The 20605-nt window shown below is 34.9% G+C and overlaps 1 protein-coding gene across 3 annotated transcripts in view; it reads left to right on the top strand.

Annotated features, from left to right (window-relative positions):
- Positions 1–16965: 16965 nt before the first annotated feature.
- Positions 16966–20605, top strand: part of Palld (palladin, cytoskeletal associated protein) — a 368121-nt gene continuing 364481 nt past the window's right edge. For all 3 annotated transcript variants that reach the window (XM_063234778.1, XM_013151678.2, XM_063234779.1), the window contains exon 1: positions 16966–17122. The gene's annotated coding sequence lies outside the window, so the exon portion shown is untranslated. The remainder of the gene's footprint in view (positions 17123–20605) is intronic.

Raw genomic sequence — 20605 nt, 5'->3', positions numbered from 1 at the left:
TGCTTCCTTTTCATTCTCTCTCTTTTGCACTCTTTTCCAGCCTCTCAAAACTTGGGTGCTCATCAGTAGGCTTACAGCCTTGCTACTATATATTTCTCCTCATTCATCTCTCTGTTTTGTCCCCTCCTGAATACCACTCAAATGGGTAAAATCAATCTACAAGGGGAAACTCACTGCATACAAGTTGCTGGTATGTACTGGATTTTGTGTTATAACTGTAGATTACAAACTGTTATAACTGTCTAATGATAGTCAAGTTCCAAAGGATAGGGTGCTGAGCCAAAAAGATAATAGTCTCTCATCCTTAGTAAATTGGGAAGGTAGGTTCTGGGATAGACACAAAGACCAAAAACAAACTACACCTAGAAAACATCACTAAGGCTTTCCTAGGGAAGCCTTAATAATAATGATAAAGATACCATAGAAAAATCTACAAGCACCAACACAGAAAACTAAAACAAAACAGAAAATAGAAAGTGACAAAATGTAGAAGCAAAATGCAGCCCCAGAACTCCAGCACATCCAGGACAAGATCAGAACACAATGAAATAAAAGAAATAAGAATCCACACATTGGAACATTCGGAAATGATATCAGCAGAAGTAGCAAAAATGAATGGATGTGACTATAGGAAAAAAATCTCTTAGATAAAAAAAGAAATAAAAATCAACATGAAAGACATGCCCAACAAATGTAGAGTTGACACAGATTTTTAAAAAACAAAGGCACTGAGGAAAATGATAGAAATCATGAATGCTCAATATAATAAAGGAATGTAAGTCATGAACCACCTCAAAACAGATATACAGGATATTAAAAATTCCAAAGAAAGTAAAATAGATTGAATGAAGATGAAGATATAATATCAGATCTAGAAGAAAGGATTGCGGTTAGCAACCACAAAAAGAAAGATATCTTAAAAATAGGAAGAGACCATGAAAAATAAATCCAACAGATTCAAAATAAGGTAAAGAATAACAACATAAGATTGATTAGTGATAACAACGTAAGATTGATCAGTGAGAAAACCAGAGAGAGCACAAGTGCCATAAACAACAACAAAAAAGAGATAATCAGAAAAAAAACTTCTCAAATATGGATAAAGAATTTGACATACAAATAAGTGATGTGTATAGAACACCAAATAGCCAAGACTAAAATAAATTTACACCAATGCATATAATAATCAAGATTCTACAAATTCAGCACAATAACAATATTAAATACTATTAGAGAAAAGAAATCACTTATAAAGCAAAACTCAAAAGAATCACAACAAACTTCTCATCACAAACCCTTAAGTCAAGGAAAGCTTGAGATGAAGCATTTCAAGGCCCCAACAAGAAAACTAGAGACCAATCTCCCTAATGAACACAGACGCAAAAGTCCTCAATCAGATATTGACAAATAGAATGCAGCAAATCATCATGGCTATTCACCATGAGCAAGTAGAATTCATTCTAGGGATGCAGGGATGTTTCAATATATGCAAATCAATAAATGTAATACACCATATCAGCAGAACCAAAAGGAAAAACCACATCATCTCAATGGATTTAGGAAAATCACTTGACAAAGTCCAACACTCATTCATGGTTAAAAGCTCTACAGAAGGGCTGGGGTTATAGCTCAGCAGCACACATGTCTGCCTGGCAAGCACAAGTCCTGGGTTCAATAAAAAAAAAAAAGAAAGAAAAAACAATCCTATAGAAAATTGGAACAGAAGGCCTTAATCTCAATCTAATAAAATCCATCTATGACAAATCAACAGCCAACACCAAACTAAATGGGCAAAAACTGAAAGCTTTCACTCTAAAATCAGGAACAAGACAAAGATTCCCACTGTCACTTCTTTTAATCAATATAGTTCTGGAAACATTAGCTAGAGCAATTAGATAAGAAAAAGAAATAAAAGTAATAAGTATAGGAAAGGAAAAGTTTAATTATCATTATTTGTGGAATACATGATACTCTACATAGAAGACCCCAAAAACTCCATCGTAAGACTTCAAGATTGAATAATAAAATTTAGTAGATAGTTGAATATAAAGTCAGCATTCAAAAATCAGTAGCATTGGGGCTGGGGATTTAGCTCAGCGGCATAAGCACTTGTCTTGCAAGCAGGCAGTCGTGAGTTTGATCCCCGGTACCAATAAAAAGAAAAAAAAATCAGTAGTATTTCTGTACAAAAACAACAAACTCACTAAGAGAGAAACTAGGGGGGAAAATGCCTTTTACAATATTATCAATAAATATGATATACTTAGGAATTAGTCTAACAAAGGAAGCAAAACTACAGTACTCTGATAAAGGAGATTGAAGAGTATATCATAAAATGGAAAGATGTCCCTTGCTCTTGGCTAGGAGACCCAACATTGTGAAAATGACCATACTTGCAAAATTGTTACAATCAAAATAACTTTATCATATCTCACAGGACTAGAGAAAACAACCCTTAAATTAATTTGGAACCCAGAAGAGACCTAGAATATCAAAAACAAACCTAGACAACAAGAGCAAGGCAGGAATCATCACAGTCCCTGACTTGAAATTCTACTGCAAATTTATTGTGATTAAAAAAAAAAGCAGCATGGCACTCATTTGAAAAAATACAGACCTGAAGATGAGAGGAGCACATTAAAAGATGCGTAAACAACTCCAAACATACTTACCCACCTTATCTTTTACAAAGAGACCAAGCACTTTCACTGAAAGATAGCCTCTTTATCTCCAACAGGATCTCTGTGCGATATACATTTGTTATATCAATCGCATGCCACAAAGAATTTAAAATGAGAAGGCAAGTGGTCACTGCTCCTGTTCTTTGCAGTTTGACTTTTAACCCTGGCCTGTTTTTGCCTTAGTGCTCCAGACACTTAATTCCGTAGTATCCTGTAAAGACCACAAGTTGGGGTTAATGAAAGTACTGGAAACCAGCAATTTGATCTTTCAATAAGATAAGATTCTGATGACCTGTTCATAATGGAAAAGAATGCCCGAAAGAGCAAAGAAAAAGCTTTTTTCTCCTCAGAAAATGAAATACTGAGTTGTTTTATTATGGAAGTACATCCACTGCTCAACATTGGGTTGACTTCTTTTTTTTTTTCCTTAGAAATAGTTTGTCTGTAATGAAAAACCTGAAACTCAATTAATAATTAAGTTTTCATCTCATGTACATATTGCATTAATATCTAATAGTTACTGAATTTTTATAGCATAAGAACAAATTTGCTAACAGCAGAAAATTAGGTTTGTTGTAAAAGCACTTATTGAACTTTCTTATATGCTAGACAACAAGCTAAACCTTTAACATGTGTTGTCACATTAATTTCACAAAGTCCCATGAGATATGTGTGACTAGTGTTGCCATTTTATGGATAATTAAATTACTTTCTTATGGTCTTACAGCTATTTAATTTAAGCCAAGATTTCAAACTTCACTTAATACCAAGGATAATGGCTAAAACACAACATTCTCTGTATCTGTTAAACTGTCCAACACAAGTTCTTTAAACATTAATGTTATTTTTCCACCCCAAAGTGATAGCGCCTACACAGAGACACCACCAGCTCCAAAGAGCCCAGATACTATCTTAGAGAAATGTAGGTTTCATTTCACTTGGGTCACGCAGGACACACCAGCAGGCTGAGGGCAGCCTCCCAAGGCCATGTCAGTGGACCAGAGAAGGTATAGCAGCAGGTCTTAAGCAGTCTTCCTAGGACATGTCAGCGGAGTACAGAGGACACTGGGGACACATCAGCAAGCCACAAACTGCTGTTTCTCTGATCCCCTCCCTCAGGGTCCAATCAAAAAACACTATTTTAAAAACCTATTAGCCTATAAGCTTCACCTTCTCTGTCCTCACAAAGAGAAGTCCCCCTCATGTTTAGCAGTTTACTGATAAACCTGCTTGAGATCCTTACAAGGCAGGCGCTTATGCCACTGAGCTAAACCTCCAGCCCCCTCTGCTTGAGATCCTGTCTCTCTTTACTGTTCACAAAGTACATAGAATTTAACATTGATTTCTTCTTTAATTGTTACTTATATGATCCTTGCAAGTACTTATATGATCCTTAATGTAAATTATCATCTTTTGATCCATCTTTTAATAAACGTGACACATAGTGCATTTGGTATATGAAACTGATGTGATGATTTTAGGGGTAGAAAGTGGAATATAGGAAGCAAATAAATGCCCCCCAGATGTCCTAATCACCAGAATTGTTTAATATTATCATGAAAAGCAAAAGAAATTTTGCATGCATGGTTCACTGAAGACGTCAGAGATTTTCGTGGATTATCCAGGGAGAGACCAAAAGTACTGTAACCTCAACAATTTGTATCAGAGAGAGCAAAGGTCAAAAGAGAAAGAAGTTGTGTTGCTGGCTTATCCAACTAGGAATAGCCAGGAGCCAAGGAATTCGGGTGTCACCTAGAAGCATAAGGGGGCAAAAAATCAGGAACTCCCCCACCCTTGTTTGAAAGGAAGCAACACTGCTATACCAACACCTTGATTTTAGTCTTCTGACCTCCGAAATTGAAAAAGGAAACATTTGTATGTTTTAAAACTCCACATTTGTGGCAATTTGTTAAACCTGCAATAGGAGTTTAATGTAACTCATTTACCACTCAGTCTACTACCGTGATAGTGACTTGGATCAGTCAAAGAACAAGCCCTTGCCCTGCTTCATCTCTGCCTGCTCAGCATGCCAACTTGTGCACTCACTGACTTTCCTTCTTTGCCTCCTAGAGATGGTCTGTGCAGCCTGCCCCTAGCCAGACTCTGCCCTGAAGCTCACTGCAAAATACCACTAATGAGGATGTTGATTGTCAAATCTGAACAATATTGTTTAGTCCCTGACTTACTGATCTATTGACACTATTTGAGACAATATTTGAGAAGAAGGGATCAGTCCTTCTTCCTAAAGGACTTCTTCCCCCTTGATCTCAGCTACACCATTCCCTTCTGAGTCTATTGTTTTTACACTGCTCATCAGCATTGGGCCACTGTAATTCCTTTCTAACTGCTCATGTGTGAAGTCTGGAAGTCAGTATCCATTCCTTACTTCCCTCGGCCATCAACAAATTCTAGCTCATGACTTGCCTAAACGCATATATTTTTTGTATCACCTCTTCTGCTGACTATGATGTGGTTCATCTCAAGTGACTTATTACAGTGTCTTATTTATTCCCTGGACTAATTCTCTCCATTTCATTTTCCACTCTCCTGCCGCGAGATTTATCCAACAAGTCAACCTGCTCCTGTCCTTCTGTAGTATTTCATCACTTTTTAGATCTTTTCAATCCTCTTACTTATTGACAGAGTATTTTAATTCAGTTAAATTATTTAATATGGAAGATGGCAGTGTACATTGTGACAACTGTGAGGGATTTCTGTCTGTCTCATTTTAAAATCCAACGTTTTGTTCCCTTTTACTGTTTTGTTTTATTCCTGTATCTGGTAATCGTAGCAACTATTCTGAAGATAACAATATGCAATATAATAACCATTTTTTAATTCTTATCATCTTGCTTTGAAAATCTGCATAGCTATTGTTTCTTGTTGTTGTTTTGCTTTAGTTGTTGTTTTTTAGGTTTTTTGGCTTCTTGTTTTTTCTGCTTTTCCTTTTTTCTCTTTAAAATAAAATTTTTAAAATTATCTACTATGAGTTCCAATACATATTTTCAGCAATGAGTTGAATATGTTAATTAGCCTCAATTCTTCATCTGTAAAATGGGAACAATAACTCACAAAGTTGTTATATGAGTAAATGAATCTTATCAAAAGTTCAGGTACACATCAATAGGATACAGCTATTATTATTATTATTATTATTATTATTATTATTATCAGGAAATACTGAGAACCCACAAATACAGTACAAGGTGGCATATACTTCCTTAAATTATATGGCAAGTCTCTAAAGCCTTGGGTTGAGTGGCAACTGTCACGTCAAATCATTTGCACATAAATATATTTTCTAAACATTCACTAGGAAAGTCACTGAATGTATCTTTATCAAGTGTTTTTAAGTACATGTTTTAAAAATGTCCCCAAAAGTTTTTACAAACTGATTTTTGCATAGCAAACAAAATACAAGAACTCCTTTTTTGCAGAATTTACATTATGGGGAAGAATATAAACAATAACAGGAGAAGTAAAAAAAATTATATTCTATTAAATGAGCTGTCAGAGGAAAAATACACAAGGAAGGGTGATACATGATAGAGCAAGGTTAGGTTTTCTAAAAAGGTAGGAAGGAAATGCCACATTAAGAAAATGACTTGATTAAAGATATGAAGGAAGCAAAAAGCCTGCCATTCTCTTCTCTTGGAGAGAAGTTTGCCTGGCTGGAGATAACAAAGCTCTGCGCAGGACAGAGCCACGTGGGTTCACAGTAGCAGAGAGACAGGACCACGGTGGCAGAACAGAAGGTCACAGAGGCAGGAAAGGCAGCAGGTGATGCAGGAGATAAAGAAAATAAGGGCTGTGATTTTTACTCTATGACAGGAACATGTGTTGTAATAAATGTGATTAGAATGTTAGTCTTTAGATTTTCTCATTTTTATTGAAAATTGGAGTAACACATGTGCGTGTGTTTCTTTTGCCTTAGTATAGTTTAAAGAAAAACAATCCAGAAATGAAATTTAAAGCCAAATGTGATTTGCATGCCCGTAAGTCCAGCATCCTGGAGGCTTTAATGGTTGAATCACAAGTTCAAGTCCAGTTTGGGGAACTTGTTGACTGAGCAGGACTCTATTTCAAAATAAAATTATTTTAAAACTTAGGAAAAGGGCTGGAGATGTAATACCGTATGAAGGCTCAGGCTAAAATCTCCAGTATCACATAACATGAAATAAAAAAGGAATGAAGGAAGAAGGAAAATGAAATTTAATGTAAAAATAGTAGAACATTATGCATTTCTAAAGTATAAGACAATCTAATGCTTTATATATGTCTTTTTCATTTTCATTTTTTTCTCCATGACTATCATTTTAATGGCTTTCTTAAAATTTGAAAAACAGATAAGATGAGATGGCTTAATATATTTTTAAGATTACAATACCAGCAATATTCCTTTAAAAACTTTATTCTGTAACATAGTAAATTTAGGTTTCAGTTGTATAATCATTAACTCAATTACGAATCATAAATAATACAATTACTGAGTGCATGTGCTAAACATATGGAATAGTAATTACCTATAAGTCTTGTAAATGATCTGTTTACTTTTCATTATGCAGAAGGGCTTTTTATGAAATAGTCCACCCAAATGAAACTACAGTCACAGCTACAAAAGTCAAATGAGCACACTGGGTCTGTGATATTTCTGCCACAGGCTTTTTCAACACCTGTTGATCAGTCAATCAGAGGAAACCTCGGGGGCTGAAGATATGCCAGTGCTATGGAAATTCCTTCCCAAAATAGCAAGAGCTAAGCAAATTGCTAGGCCAACAGAAGTAGTCACAGAGCAAGTCTCAGGGCTGTGTACCGCAGAACAACTGTCTCCCATGGTTTGCATTTCTTCAGTGTTTAAATCGTTCTTTGGTCCAACAGCTGATTTCCTCCTTTGTCAAATTCTTCTTCTCTGTTTTCTCAAGAGTGACAGCTACATCCTTCCACAGTGAGCTTCTTTGGAAGGCAGCTTCAAGATGGTCACACAGCTGTCTGCAGTTGTCTGAGAGTGTTCATCAGTTCCCTTACTAAGTACTTCCATTAGGCATATACAATGAAGACCTTAGGAGAAACAGAATGCCGTTAGTTTTGGTTAAGGCCAAATAAGTGTCTAAATTATTTGTAAATACCCAACCATCCTAACAGAGTTCATTTTCCTCTAGGGAAAGGAGTATTAGAGAGTTTAAAGAATCTTCATTTTTTTTTTTTGAAATGTTATACTAATCCAATTTAAACCATATAAATTTACAGCCATCAAAAATTCAATATACTGGATAAATTAGCCTCAAGTCTTTGTATTGTTACTTTAAAATTTATGAGTTTATCAGGCCATTCCGTAAATTGTATATTTAGATTTTTAAATTTTTTATTACAAATATTGCAGAATTGAATGTCGATACATTATCTCCTATAGTTACTATTATGTCCTCAAACTCAATCTAGACTAGAGGGGGGCAAAGAATGTGACATTTTAAAGGTTGCCAGATGAAAATGAAAGTTTGCAAGTGCAGAATATGGTCCAGTGATGATTTGCAAGTCAACAGGCAGGAGGTGATCTGCACTAGAAAGAACCATTTTGGTTACTTTACTCTTATTGCTGAGACAAAATACACAATGCCTAAAATTAAAGATAGAAAATCCGTATGGAGGTTTCAGCCCATAATCAACTGGCTCCAAGGCAGGGAAGCACGGTAGAGGAGCAACAGTTCATGGTGGCAAAAGACAGCAAAAGCAACAAGAACAAAAAGGGCAATAAGGGAGGAGTGGAAGAGAAGGCTGTGTTCCTTATATTGTATGCAGGCTGCCCACCATGTGGTGGGTGTAGTACGCGTACTCATGATCCCAGCACTAAACAATGAATTAATCACTAACTCTAGATTCAACCACTTCCAAAGAACATTCCCCCATGACTGAATGAGGTTTGGGGGTACATCCAGATACAAACCATAATGTTCTACTACTGGGCCCCCAAAGACTCACGCACATCCCTTTATGCAAAAGATTTTTAGTCCATCTCTAAGAGTTGCCAAAGACCTAAAAGTTTCAGCATTGCTGAAAAGTTCAAGTCCCAGGTCTCCTCTGTGATGTAAGGCAAACTCTTAGCTATGAATTCCTGCACAAATGAAAAGAAAGTTAAACAATTCCAACATTCAATGGCACAAGACAAACACTCCATTTCAGAAGTTACAAATAGGGATATAAGGAATGGAACCAAGCAAAATCCAGGAGAGCAAACATTAAATCTTTTAGTTCCATGTATAGCATCTGAGGCAATTTGTGGCAAGTTATGAGCTCCAAAAGGCTTGTGTGACTCTGCCCCTTGGCACTTTTGGTGATTGTTAACTCCCATGGTTTCTATTTTAGGCCCACTTTGCTCAGTCCTTACAAGCTTTGTTAAATGATCCGTATTCCTGGCTTTTCCAAACTTTTGGGTTCTCTACTGCACCTTTGGCTTTATATTTACAGTTTCACATATTTCCCTTTCTGGGATGAACTGCCTGACCTCACAGGCCTTCTCAAATCTGGGTGGAAGCCTTTTAAACCTCATAACTCTTGCATTCTGCCTGCACCTAAAACCAGTGCTGCGTGGATAATGCCAAGGTTTGCTGCCAGCTGGAGCAGTAACCAGGACTCCTTCTCTCTTGACTGTAGGGGTTGAATGCCTGGATTGCTGAATATTCTGAATCCAATTCCAAAGGAACAGATTTTCTAGGCCACTGCTATTCTGGAACATGGAATTAAAGTATCTTTCACTTTTGCAGTTTTTAGACTGAAAAGAGTTGAGACTTACTCCTTCTTGTGATGCCTTCATGGTATATTTTATATTCTTCTGTTTGTTCTCAGTAATGGAGATCTTCTCAGTTCTAGCTTTGTAACCCACAACCTTATGGGAGCCATTCTGGACAAGCTCATAATATTTTAAATCATCCTGCTAGGCTTTTTGCTCTTGATTCTCAACATAAATCTTGCTAAAAGCCCCCAATAATAGCCATGCCACCATCTCAACATTAGAATACTTTGAAATTTCTTCTATGAGATTAATTAGTCTGCCACTCTTAATCTCAGTCTCAGGCAAAGTCTTTGGACATGAGTAAAAGGAAGACAAACTTTTTGCCAACCCATAGAACACATTGTCTTAGAGTCCAACAACCACTGCAGTCCTTCTTCCCAGCAGAAACCTACTGAGCCTAGACTTTACTGGCAGAATTTCTACCAGCTTTCTGGTCTTCTGAGCTCTGATCAGAATCTCCCACATAGAACATCTAAGGCATTCAAGTGCTACTCTTTTAGGCAACACCTCAGAACCTTTCCAAAACTCTCCCCACAAGCCATTCCCAAAGGCTTTTGAGCCACATAGTCAGACAGAGTCACAGCAATGACACCACTTCTCTGGTACCAAATTCTGTCTTGGTTACTTTTCTCTTGTTGCCAAAACAAAATACTCAGTGCCAAAAATTAAGAAGGAAAGGTTTATTTAGCTCACAGTCAGTCCATAATCAGCTGATCCAATGCTGGGTGGTACAGCAGAAGGGCAACAGTTTGTGGCAGTAGAAGATAGTAAAAGCAACAAGAGCAAAAGGGGCAAAAGGGCAAAAGGGGAAGAGAGAGGTGACTCTTTCTGCCCCTTATGTTGTATGTAGATTACCCACTGTACAGTGAGTATAGCACTCACATCCAAAATTCCAGCACTAGACAATAAATCAATCACAAACTCTTGACTCAGCTACCTCCAAAACTCACCCTCTTATGACTGCATGAGTTTGGGGGGTAATCCAGACATAAACCATAACAGTAACCTTGCTTCAAATACTTAAAAATTGGTTAAATTTTTTTTTAATTTACAAAATTGAAATATACAGGATTTAGAATTTTTTATCATTTATCCTCTATTTTTATATACAAAGAGTTTCAAAAATGTTGATCTCACAGATTAATCAGGAAGGATTTTCAAAAAACTAAAACTAAAATGATTTTATGCTGTGAAATGGATCATAAATGTAAACTCAACTGATACAGATTTAAAATACAAAACAAAACAAAAGAAGCATTAAATTTCATTTAATCTTACTTTCCAGATATAACAACTAGTGGCCAATGTGCTTGTTGTACTTAATGATACATTTGGACTGCATTTTCTATGTAACTTCTTGTTTTACTATTCATTAAAGCATATTTTTAAAAAATTATTCTTATTACTAATGAAAAGCATAAGGAGGAAGAAACAACAATAATAAAATTAATCTTTTATGACATCTTTTCCCAATGATGCCTTTGCTTTCCTGCAGCACTGATATTTGCTACAGTAAGCTACATTACCAGCACTTTTTAAATTTTTATTTTGAGACACAAGCTTTCCAAGTTGCCCATATTGGGCTTCAACTTGCAGTCCTCCTGCTTTGCAGTACTCCTACCAGGAGTACCAGAATTGCAAGGGTGCACCACCACATCCAGTTAATGGTATGGTTAAGGGTATCCAGTTAATGGTTAGTGGTATTTTAAAAAGTAACAGTGTGACATGCACAGTGGAGCCAAGCTTCCCACACAACCCTATGAACCTTCAACCAAATGCATTTTCTTCCAAGATTAACCACTCTTTCCTTCTGGGAAAACTGGAAATTTTCATTCATGTACCAACAAAGAGACATACTACGGTACCTCAGTTCACAAATTTAATTCTTTCGTGATTCTGAATGACCAAGGTTGTGTTCATTGACCACTGCAGAGTTCAAAATGGAAGCAAATTTTTGCCAAATGCTTCTGTTTGTGAACAAAATATATTCACAGGCAGAAACATTCATGAACTGAAGTACTTTTGTAACTGTAGAGATGGAGATAAAATTGCACATACATATATAGAATGCTATGTATGTGGTTGTACTACATTTTATCCAATTTTATCATGAATTTATATCCATGACTATATATTGATTTATGCATTTCATTTAAGCTTTTTACTAGTTTATATGAACCAGAAGAACTTTTACCTTGCTGAAAACAGTGACATAGATATCTAGCTCTTTAAATGTAAGAAGAGTAGGTCAGTGCAATAGAACAAAGCCAAGAAATAGACCTAAATACACATATTTAATATATGTTGCCCTTTCAGTATAACTCTCCCCTGCAAAAATAAAATATATCTTTCTATTTAATTCATTAGCCCATTAATTGGGGTTCCACCATAGGAATTTGTTAGTACTCCCACCTCATGTAGTACTATATTTCTCTTTACATCTTCTTCCTGAATATTTTGCTATGCAGACTTGTCTACATAAAGCTTTATGTCTATTTTTCTATTTCCACAAAACAAGATTGAGATTATATTACATTTATAGAATATTTCTATGGAACTGATTACAAAATCAATTCTCCCTGTGTAGAATGAGATATAATATTCCATTTATTGTACTATTCCACCACTTTCATATCTCGCCTGCATATATAGGACTTGCTTGAGACAGGGGGATGTTGAATTTGTGCCTAGCCTGAGCATTTTAGCAGCTTAATAAGACTCTGTCTCACAATGAAAAATTTTTAAAAGGGCCATAGGGTTGTAGTGGGATATAAAGGCCCTAGGTTCAATCCTAGTACCAAAAAAGCAAATAACCTCTCAAAATAAAAGATTTGCGTATTGTCAATTTTTCATTTCTCATTGTTCTAGTGTTTAGCTGTATATGTACATGGTTAAATGTATAGATGTACTTGCTCCTCAATATATTTTGTTAATCTAGAAGCATTCTCTTCCTATCTCACAAAGTATTTTTAATTGAAAGTAGATGCTGAATTTTGTCCAAAGACTTATTAATAATCTATCAAAATGGCCATATGTCTTTTTGTTTGGATGTATTAATATGGTGAATTAAATGCCAGATTTTAGATAATAAATCAACCTTTATGAGTTGGATAAGACCCAGTTATATAGGATTAATTATTATTTAACATAATGACTGACTTCTACTTATTGATGATTATTCCACATATTATATGATTATTCAAAATATGTATATTTCTCTTTTTATTCAATTTTATATTATTGAATAACTAATTTTAAAATAACAATCACATAATGATGTTATACTCTTTGTAAATAAATGTTAAGCTTATTTTTACTTAAATTCAATAAAATTTGCTTTTAAAATCAATGCTACTGGCTTTTCATTCCTGAATAAAACTGCTCTCTGCAGTTGGACCCTAAAGAACAGACTGAAAATAGATTTCTGACTAGTGTAAAGAGATGATTATCATCTGATAATCTCAGATGATTTCAGCTCTATTTTTTATTACTCTGACACTTTTTCTCTGATTCTTTTCATGCACATACACAAATTGACAAGCATCCTATGTAATGCCAAGCATGTGACCAAAAGATCATCCCAGGCCTGTGCTATACATATCCAACAGACTTAATGACATTTCATAAAATTTAACTTATAAGGAACAAATGTGAATTTCACAGCTACTTGCTCAAGGCCATAAAATTTAGCAAGTCTTTGACATCATACCTTATTCTGTGCTGTGGTTTAAAACTAGGTAGAAAGAAAGAGGAGGAAGTAGGAAGACTGGCTGTGTCTGATGGACACTTGTTTCCCAGGCAAATAAGTGGCTCATTAGGACAATCTCATAAGAGTTTTCAGTCTCCAGTTTTAGTTTTTTACTGATCAAATTTCTTAATTAACATTTTTTGCTGCCACATGATCCTTGTTTGCTGGCAAAATGTTCTGGAAATGAAAACAGAAGCAAATGTGTTCATAATTGAGAATAAGTCAATCATCTTTGAGACTCAAACTTTCAGAGCTTCTTGGGCCGCCAGAGAGAGAAAAGAAACAGGATAAATAAACGAATCTGCAATCTTCCTTCTCGCATCCTTTTTTCAAAATTTGACTACCTTTCGTATTGAGTGTCTGAGAGTTTGTATCTCCTTAAAGGAAGACTCCAAAAATATATTATACTTCTGAATGACCTGCAACTTGGATGTATACTGACAATATAAAGATAGGGTGATCTGCAGCCTGGAAATACTAGTAAAGAAAAATCAGTGTAGTCACTAAATGAGTGATTTAAAGGAAGAAAGTTGGCAGTCAAATAACAAGATGCTTGAATTTGCAGTTTTGAAAATGGAATATGTCCAAATGCAGCTGTCACGCTGCTGTAAATGGAGTAAAGATGTGGTACACAGACTTCAAGATGACCAACTAGCAAAACATCTCCCTCCTTCACTGCAGGAAGTCATGATGCTTAGTGCTCAGTGCTTGGACCAGACCACGCTATGACTGGACACTTAGCCTGTTTGCCCAGCGTCTTGGCCAGTCACAGAGCCCACCACCTGTCTCTCCTCTCACAGGACATGGTAACCAACTTTCCCCCATGCTGCAGCTAACATCTTCCCCTACTAGCACCCCCATCTTTCTGTAGATAATTCAACATTAATCACACATGCAAAAAAAAAAATACATCATTTGGGAGATTTTACACCTATAGAATCTAACTTTGTATTTCCATTTTTTTAAAGAAGTATGAATTTTCTCCTGATACGAAGAACACTAAAGAAACTTTGCTATGTAGTACTTCCTGGAAAAAGCAAAGAATTCATTTGTCATCTAGTTATGAGTTATGCCACAACACTAATAAAAATTTTAGTCACTGACTTACATACTCATGTTCATTTTTACCAATCAGTGCAGTGAACATTTACTGGATCATATGCCTATCTCTGTTTTTTCTAGGAACTGCAAGAACATTTATCTTTCTGGTAATGTCTTAATAAGAAAAAAATAATAGCATGAGTGTGTATGCCTTCCACATACCCATTAGGTGACAGGAATTTATAAAAGTTATTGCCTGGGAGAAATATGGTAGTTCTTGCAACATTTACTACTAATAACAATAAACTCTTTTAAAACATTGATATGAAGGCTAAGTTATACATGATAGATAGCATCTAATTATTTTTTAGTTAATAATAACTGTTTTAACAAGGAAGTTATTATACATGTGGCATTTCAGCCACTTAACTGATCTCATAATTTTTTCCATGACTAAGGTTATGAAGAGGTTACATTTTGATTGCTATAATTTTTTAAACATGTAATATCCCTTAGAGGAAGGCTTTTGTCTAGTTTTTCATTATGACATCTTTCAGACACAAAAAAATATATTTTAAAAATGCAACAAATATCTATAACAATATCAAGATGTATCAAATATCACCATTTTTCTATATTCTGATCATTATTCTTCTAAAAAAAATGAAGTTCTAGATATACTTGGGGCCCCATTCCCTTCCCTTCTCTGATCCAGCCCTCCCCTATGGCCAAACTACTTCTTGTGCCTTCTGCTTTCCACTTTCTGTGCTTTGCTAACTTGGAGGCTGGAGAGCTCCCTTCTGTCTTCTTGGGGCATAACAGGCAGTATTCTGGATGCCTGAAAGGGAAATGAAAAAATAAAGTCTAATCCTTAGTGCTCAGTGGTTGGGTGTCTATGTCCAGACCATGCTATGACTGGACACTTACCCTGTCTGGTATCAGTGTCTTGGCCAATCACAATCAATCAATCCCATTCTCAGATCCTGGCTTCCACATTCCCAGCAATATCCACAGGTGCCAGTTAAAGTTACTTCCAAGGAGAGAATCTAGTTCTCTGATTCCTAAATCTTTCTGAAACTCTGTGAATCAATTATTTCTGGTTGGCATTTCCTTCTACAGTCACTTAATTTTTGTAATTTAGTTAGACTCATCTTTATATTTACCATTTCCAATGATTTCATTCATTCCCAGCATTTTCTATTTTCTTAGTTGTTATGCTTTCCAATTTGTATTGCTATTTTATTTATTGTAAACACTGCAAATGTAAACACTAGTTTAATCATTGCTACAGTTGGTCTTTGTCCCCTCCAAAACTCATGTAGAAAGATAATTTCTAGTGTGCCAGTACTGGGAAGTGTGGTCCTTGAGAAGTAATTCATGAGCTTTGCCATCATGAATGGGATTCCACTCCCTTATTAAAAAGCTTAATGGAAGGAAATTGACACCCCATCTCCCCATTCAGCTTTCATCAAGTAAGAGCACAGTGTTCCTTCTCACTAGAGGACAGAGCTTTTAAGGTACCATCCTGGAGACAGATATGGGACCCTCACCAGAAAATGAACCTGCCAGGCACTTGATCTTGGATATCCCAGGCTTCTGAAATATGAAAAGTAAATTTTTATAAATTGCATAGTCCATGATAATTTTTATATTAATATACAGTATAACCTTTGGACTAAAACAATCAACCAGAGATTGTTTCCCTCTAAGAATAAAATTTAAAATCACTTATTAATGAATGTGATGAACCAAATGACCAGTTTTAAGGAGGACCAGTTTTCTCTACAAGAATAGAACTTTATAAAGTTTTATGGTAAGAAAAAAATTCTTCAGATACAAAACTGGATCAGTTGTGGTGGCATTACCCAGGTAACAGAAAATTCTGTATTTCATTTCCAAGTTAACTTCACCGAGATCTTTGACTTTCACCTCCTTAGATTGGGCTCTGCTACCTCATCTTGCATGAGAAAAGTTTTCTTATTATTTCCATTTGTTATTTACAAGATTGAAATATTAGATTATGTTACAATGAGATGCTGCAGAATACATAATAAATTGGTTGTGAAACATTTTTACAACTATAAGAGGGTTCATACTTGTCTTGCACATTATTCATTCAACAACTATTGCTTCAGCCAATATTTACTACATGTTCACAATGGGATAAGCAATGAGCTAAGAGCTCAACGTTGCAACATGTATAAGATTTCCTCCTTGTATGGTCATGCCTATTTCATTCTACTTTGAACAATGTCTTAATACACACCATAGTCATAATTTTTAATTAACAGCACTGGCACTCTTTATTTAACATGTGACTAACTTTTTAAATAGTTACTGGATTTACTTTTTTTAGGACAATCTACTATATAAATAAAAGTTAAATATAAAGAGCAGAGATTGTAGTTAAATATCTTCTTTTAGAATGTCACTTTTTCTATCTGAGATCACAGACTAGTAATTAAGAGTTTATTAAAAAGTTGGTGGTGATTTCTAGCTCCAAGATCAGAGTACAACAGTACATGTTTAAATCTTATGTTTATTAGATCCTTAAATAGAGTTCCTTCTCTACAAGTGGCACTAATTTCTAAGAACCCGGCCCTTAGGCCTGGGGCTGCTTCCCAATCTACTGCTGGAATTCCAGATTGTGGCACTCTGCTGAAACATGAGTTCAGTTACCAAATATAGCTGAGTGCAGTAAGAGGCCAGATGAGGGTCTGAGGCCACAGTCGCCTCAAAGTGACCAAGGACCAAGCAGCCTCTAATGGACAGGCAAACCAACCTCTGTTCTCCTAGAAAAGAAGAAATGCTCTTCTGAAATTCATCATCTTTCTGGAGGTTTCAAACTGACCAAGCCTTGAAAAGGTCTGTACTATGTATCTTAATATACTTCCTTGTAGGACAGCATTTTAAGGACTTGGAGGGAAAAAACAAACTAGAAATATTACAGTGGTTTGCCTTTGAAGTTATGATACCATTTACAAGGTAACTGACTTTTTTTGCAGTTTAGAGGGGAAAAGTAATGTGAAATGCTTAGTTTCTCCATAAACAGGTATTTTATAAGACTTGAATGCTGACTTTAATCTCTGATATGCTGTCAGACAACCACCTTTTCTGTTACAACCTTAGGCAAGCTAAATCAGTGCTATCGATTACAAAGGATTACATGTGTTAATGGAGCCAAATCTGTCAAGACTGTGTATGTCTTATGTTTCACAGAAAATAAAAATACACTTATCTAGACCCTCATCCACGGTTATAGTAAAAGCTGATGGCTTAGAATGATTGGCTCTAGTAACATTGTAAGTTGTTAATTACCCTTTCAAAGGATTTTAAAAATAATCCCTAGAACAAAATTAAGTCAATTGATAAAGTAATAACAAGTATTTTAAATTATATCTATGCGTAACATATAAATATAGATAGATAGATAGCTATACATATCTATATATAGTTTTAGAAGATAAAACAGAGTAAGAGAACTCTAGTATAGTTTGTGGGATCCAGTTAAATTTAAATACCGTGGCATATTTTATATTGTGTGTCTTTAATTGAATTAAGTTTATTGGTACAATTTAGGTATATACAATGATCATAGTAATCATACGAAATTTGCACCTGTACATGATATACCTTGTTTTGTGTCCTTTATTTCTCCCATTCTCCTCCCCTCCTTTCACCCATATTAAACAACCCAAATACCTATCAACTGATGAATGGATATTATGTTGTTTTAATTACACATGAAATTGTCTTGAATACTATATACAGTGTTGGTACAGAATGATTTCAGGCTCATATTACTTTTTGGCATTTACTGAAGATACTAATTATAATTTACTATGGATATTATAACCAAACTGGAGCCTACTTCTTGGCAATATTGTATTTATTTTACATTGTAAAAATATAAATCTATTCAAAATCTATTTAGTCATCTACATACATAAATTGAATTCCTTTTTTCATGATAAACATACCTTCAATTTTTCCTCAAAGAATGTGAATATTTACCTTAATAATTCAGATTTTTTAAAATCAATCTTTTAAAATAACAGTTATAAACAATAATAAGGCTTAAGAGAATAATCTAGCCAGTGTCTGCTCTGTAAGTAAATGGTGACACAATCCTAGAACTCCAGTTATTCCTCTGTCACCCTGTCCTCAGTATGGGGTACGGTCTGATCTCAGGGGCTCTGTGTCAGCCATCTGTCTGGCATCTCTCTCATTGCTAAAACTGAATATTGAAACCGACCCCGTAAAACTCACAACAGAATGAGAATCTAGATTAGACTAGACAATTACAATCACTTCCATTTATTTACCTTGTTTTTTAAAAAAAGACTGTAAGAGAAAACATTTTCAGGCCTGCGAATACATCTGACAAGTTTTCAAAAGACACCAGGTGAGATCTGTAAGGCCAAGACAAGTCTGCACTTCTTTCATATGGTATGCATGGAGGCTATTAAAGGGCACTGCAATCTGTGAGTGCCAGGTAGGCATTCAGACCATCTACAGGTAACATCTCATCCTGACTAAATTCTAGCAAAAAAGGAAAAAAGAAAAGAAATACTTACGCTAAGCTTTAATTATAATTTATAACTGTTTAATCGTCATTTTAGAGAGTATTGAAACAAATTCAGTAAATAGATTTGGGCTTTAAGCATGAAATGAATACACTAGATGTAATGTCCAAATACCAGACTTTTGCTACTGATTCAATATGATGGGCAGACGTGAAAAAAAAAGGACACCAAGGATAACTCCAGATAATTTTTCTGTAAAATATTCATAGCTGTAACAGCATTAAATAAACTTTTATGATTCTATCTCTAAAACGGAAATAAAATATCTTATTTGAAGTGATATTTACAACTGTAGACTAAGTATGATATATATTCCTGCAGTGAATTTTTGCCTGATAATTAAGAAGAAAAAGAATGCCTTGTGTTTAATAAAAATAAAAAGTATACTTTTTGCATTAAATGCAAGATTTTATAAATTTTTCATGATTGCTTTTAGCTCTACATTAGGAAAGAGAGGCAATTTGCAGCAAAAAGAACATTATTGAGAGAAAAGAAAAGAGACACAAAACAAGGAACTAGTGAACAATTAATCTAGGAGCACCATATTTCAAAAAACAATTAAATTTTCAAGATTTTTAAACTTTTACTTCCATGGTAAAAATATTTGTAATATCAAATCTTTGAATCAACAGTTTGTATTCTTTTTAAGTCATTGATTAAATATGAAAACAAATCAGCGAAACTGCTACACTTAAAATCAATTATCGTATTAATATGTTTTTTCAAAGATTATGAAATAAGCATCAAAAAGATTTTCCCACAAGTCCCACCCATCAACTACACCCCTGCTTAATCCAGCCACAAAGATAATCATGGTTAATCCTTTGGTTTCTGCTCTTCTAATCATTCATATAGCTATTTCTTGCTATGAGTGTTTTTTAGGTGATATTAAAATATTAATGGGCCAGCCTGGTCTCTCCAAAGTATCTGAAAAAGGGGTAAATGACATTGAATGACCTTTGGAGACTGTCAGCCTTTTTTTAACATCAAATATTTTTTTTTCCAAAAGAATAGACCTCTTCATTGTCTCTAAAAGCATTCCTTGAGCATGACGTAGAAGTTCTCTCCCATCAAATTCTTAGAGTAATTACTCCTGATAGCCTCAATGGGAAAAGAAAAGTTTGCAGCTCAATGAAAGTTTCAGTCCTGAGTCTGCCACTTCCTAAGGATTCAAATTTGGCCGAAAGTTTTTTTGTGTGTTTGTTTGTTTTTATTGTAGTTTTGGGCAATAAATTATAAAATAGAAAACCACTATCTGTTCAATGAATTGTCTGTGAGACATGTAAGTCAGCCAGGTGGTAGAAAGTCCTTGGGAGGTCCAGCTTTGGTTGTTTGTAACCCTGATGGTTTCTTGTGCATATATATTTATGCTGTGTTCTCCCCAAGTTCCTTCAAAACAAGAAACTTTCTCATTTCAATAGTCAAGAGTGCCTTCAGAGGAATCATACAGTTAGGTGACCCATATGTATTTTTCACTGATAACATAAACTATCCAAGTGTCATACGTCTGACTTTCAGATAATTGATCCCCAAAAGTTAACAACTTCAAAAGCAAAAGTTATTTATAATTTTATAATTTGCCTATCTTTTCTACCATCTGTGTATTCATACATGTATTATATATATTATGTATGTGTACTTATATGTGTATTATACATTCAGGAATTCAAAAATAAATGTTTTCCCAAATATTAGGATAATACTCCCAAGATAATTTAAGATATAAAATTACATATGTCAGAATGTGATATCAAATAACAAA

Source organism: Cavia porcellus, unplaced genomic scaffold (assembly GCF_034190915.1).
Source record: "Cavia porcellus strain 051 isolate PalLab524CR breed Dunkin Hartley unplaced genomic scaffold, mCavPor4.1 scaffold_24, whole genome shotgun sequence".
NCBI lineage: Eukaryota > Metazoa > Chordata > Mammalia > Rodentia > Caviidae > Cavia > Cavia porcellus.
This window is presented reverse-complemented; position numbering and strand designations above follow the sequence as displayed.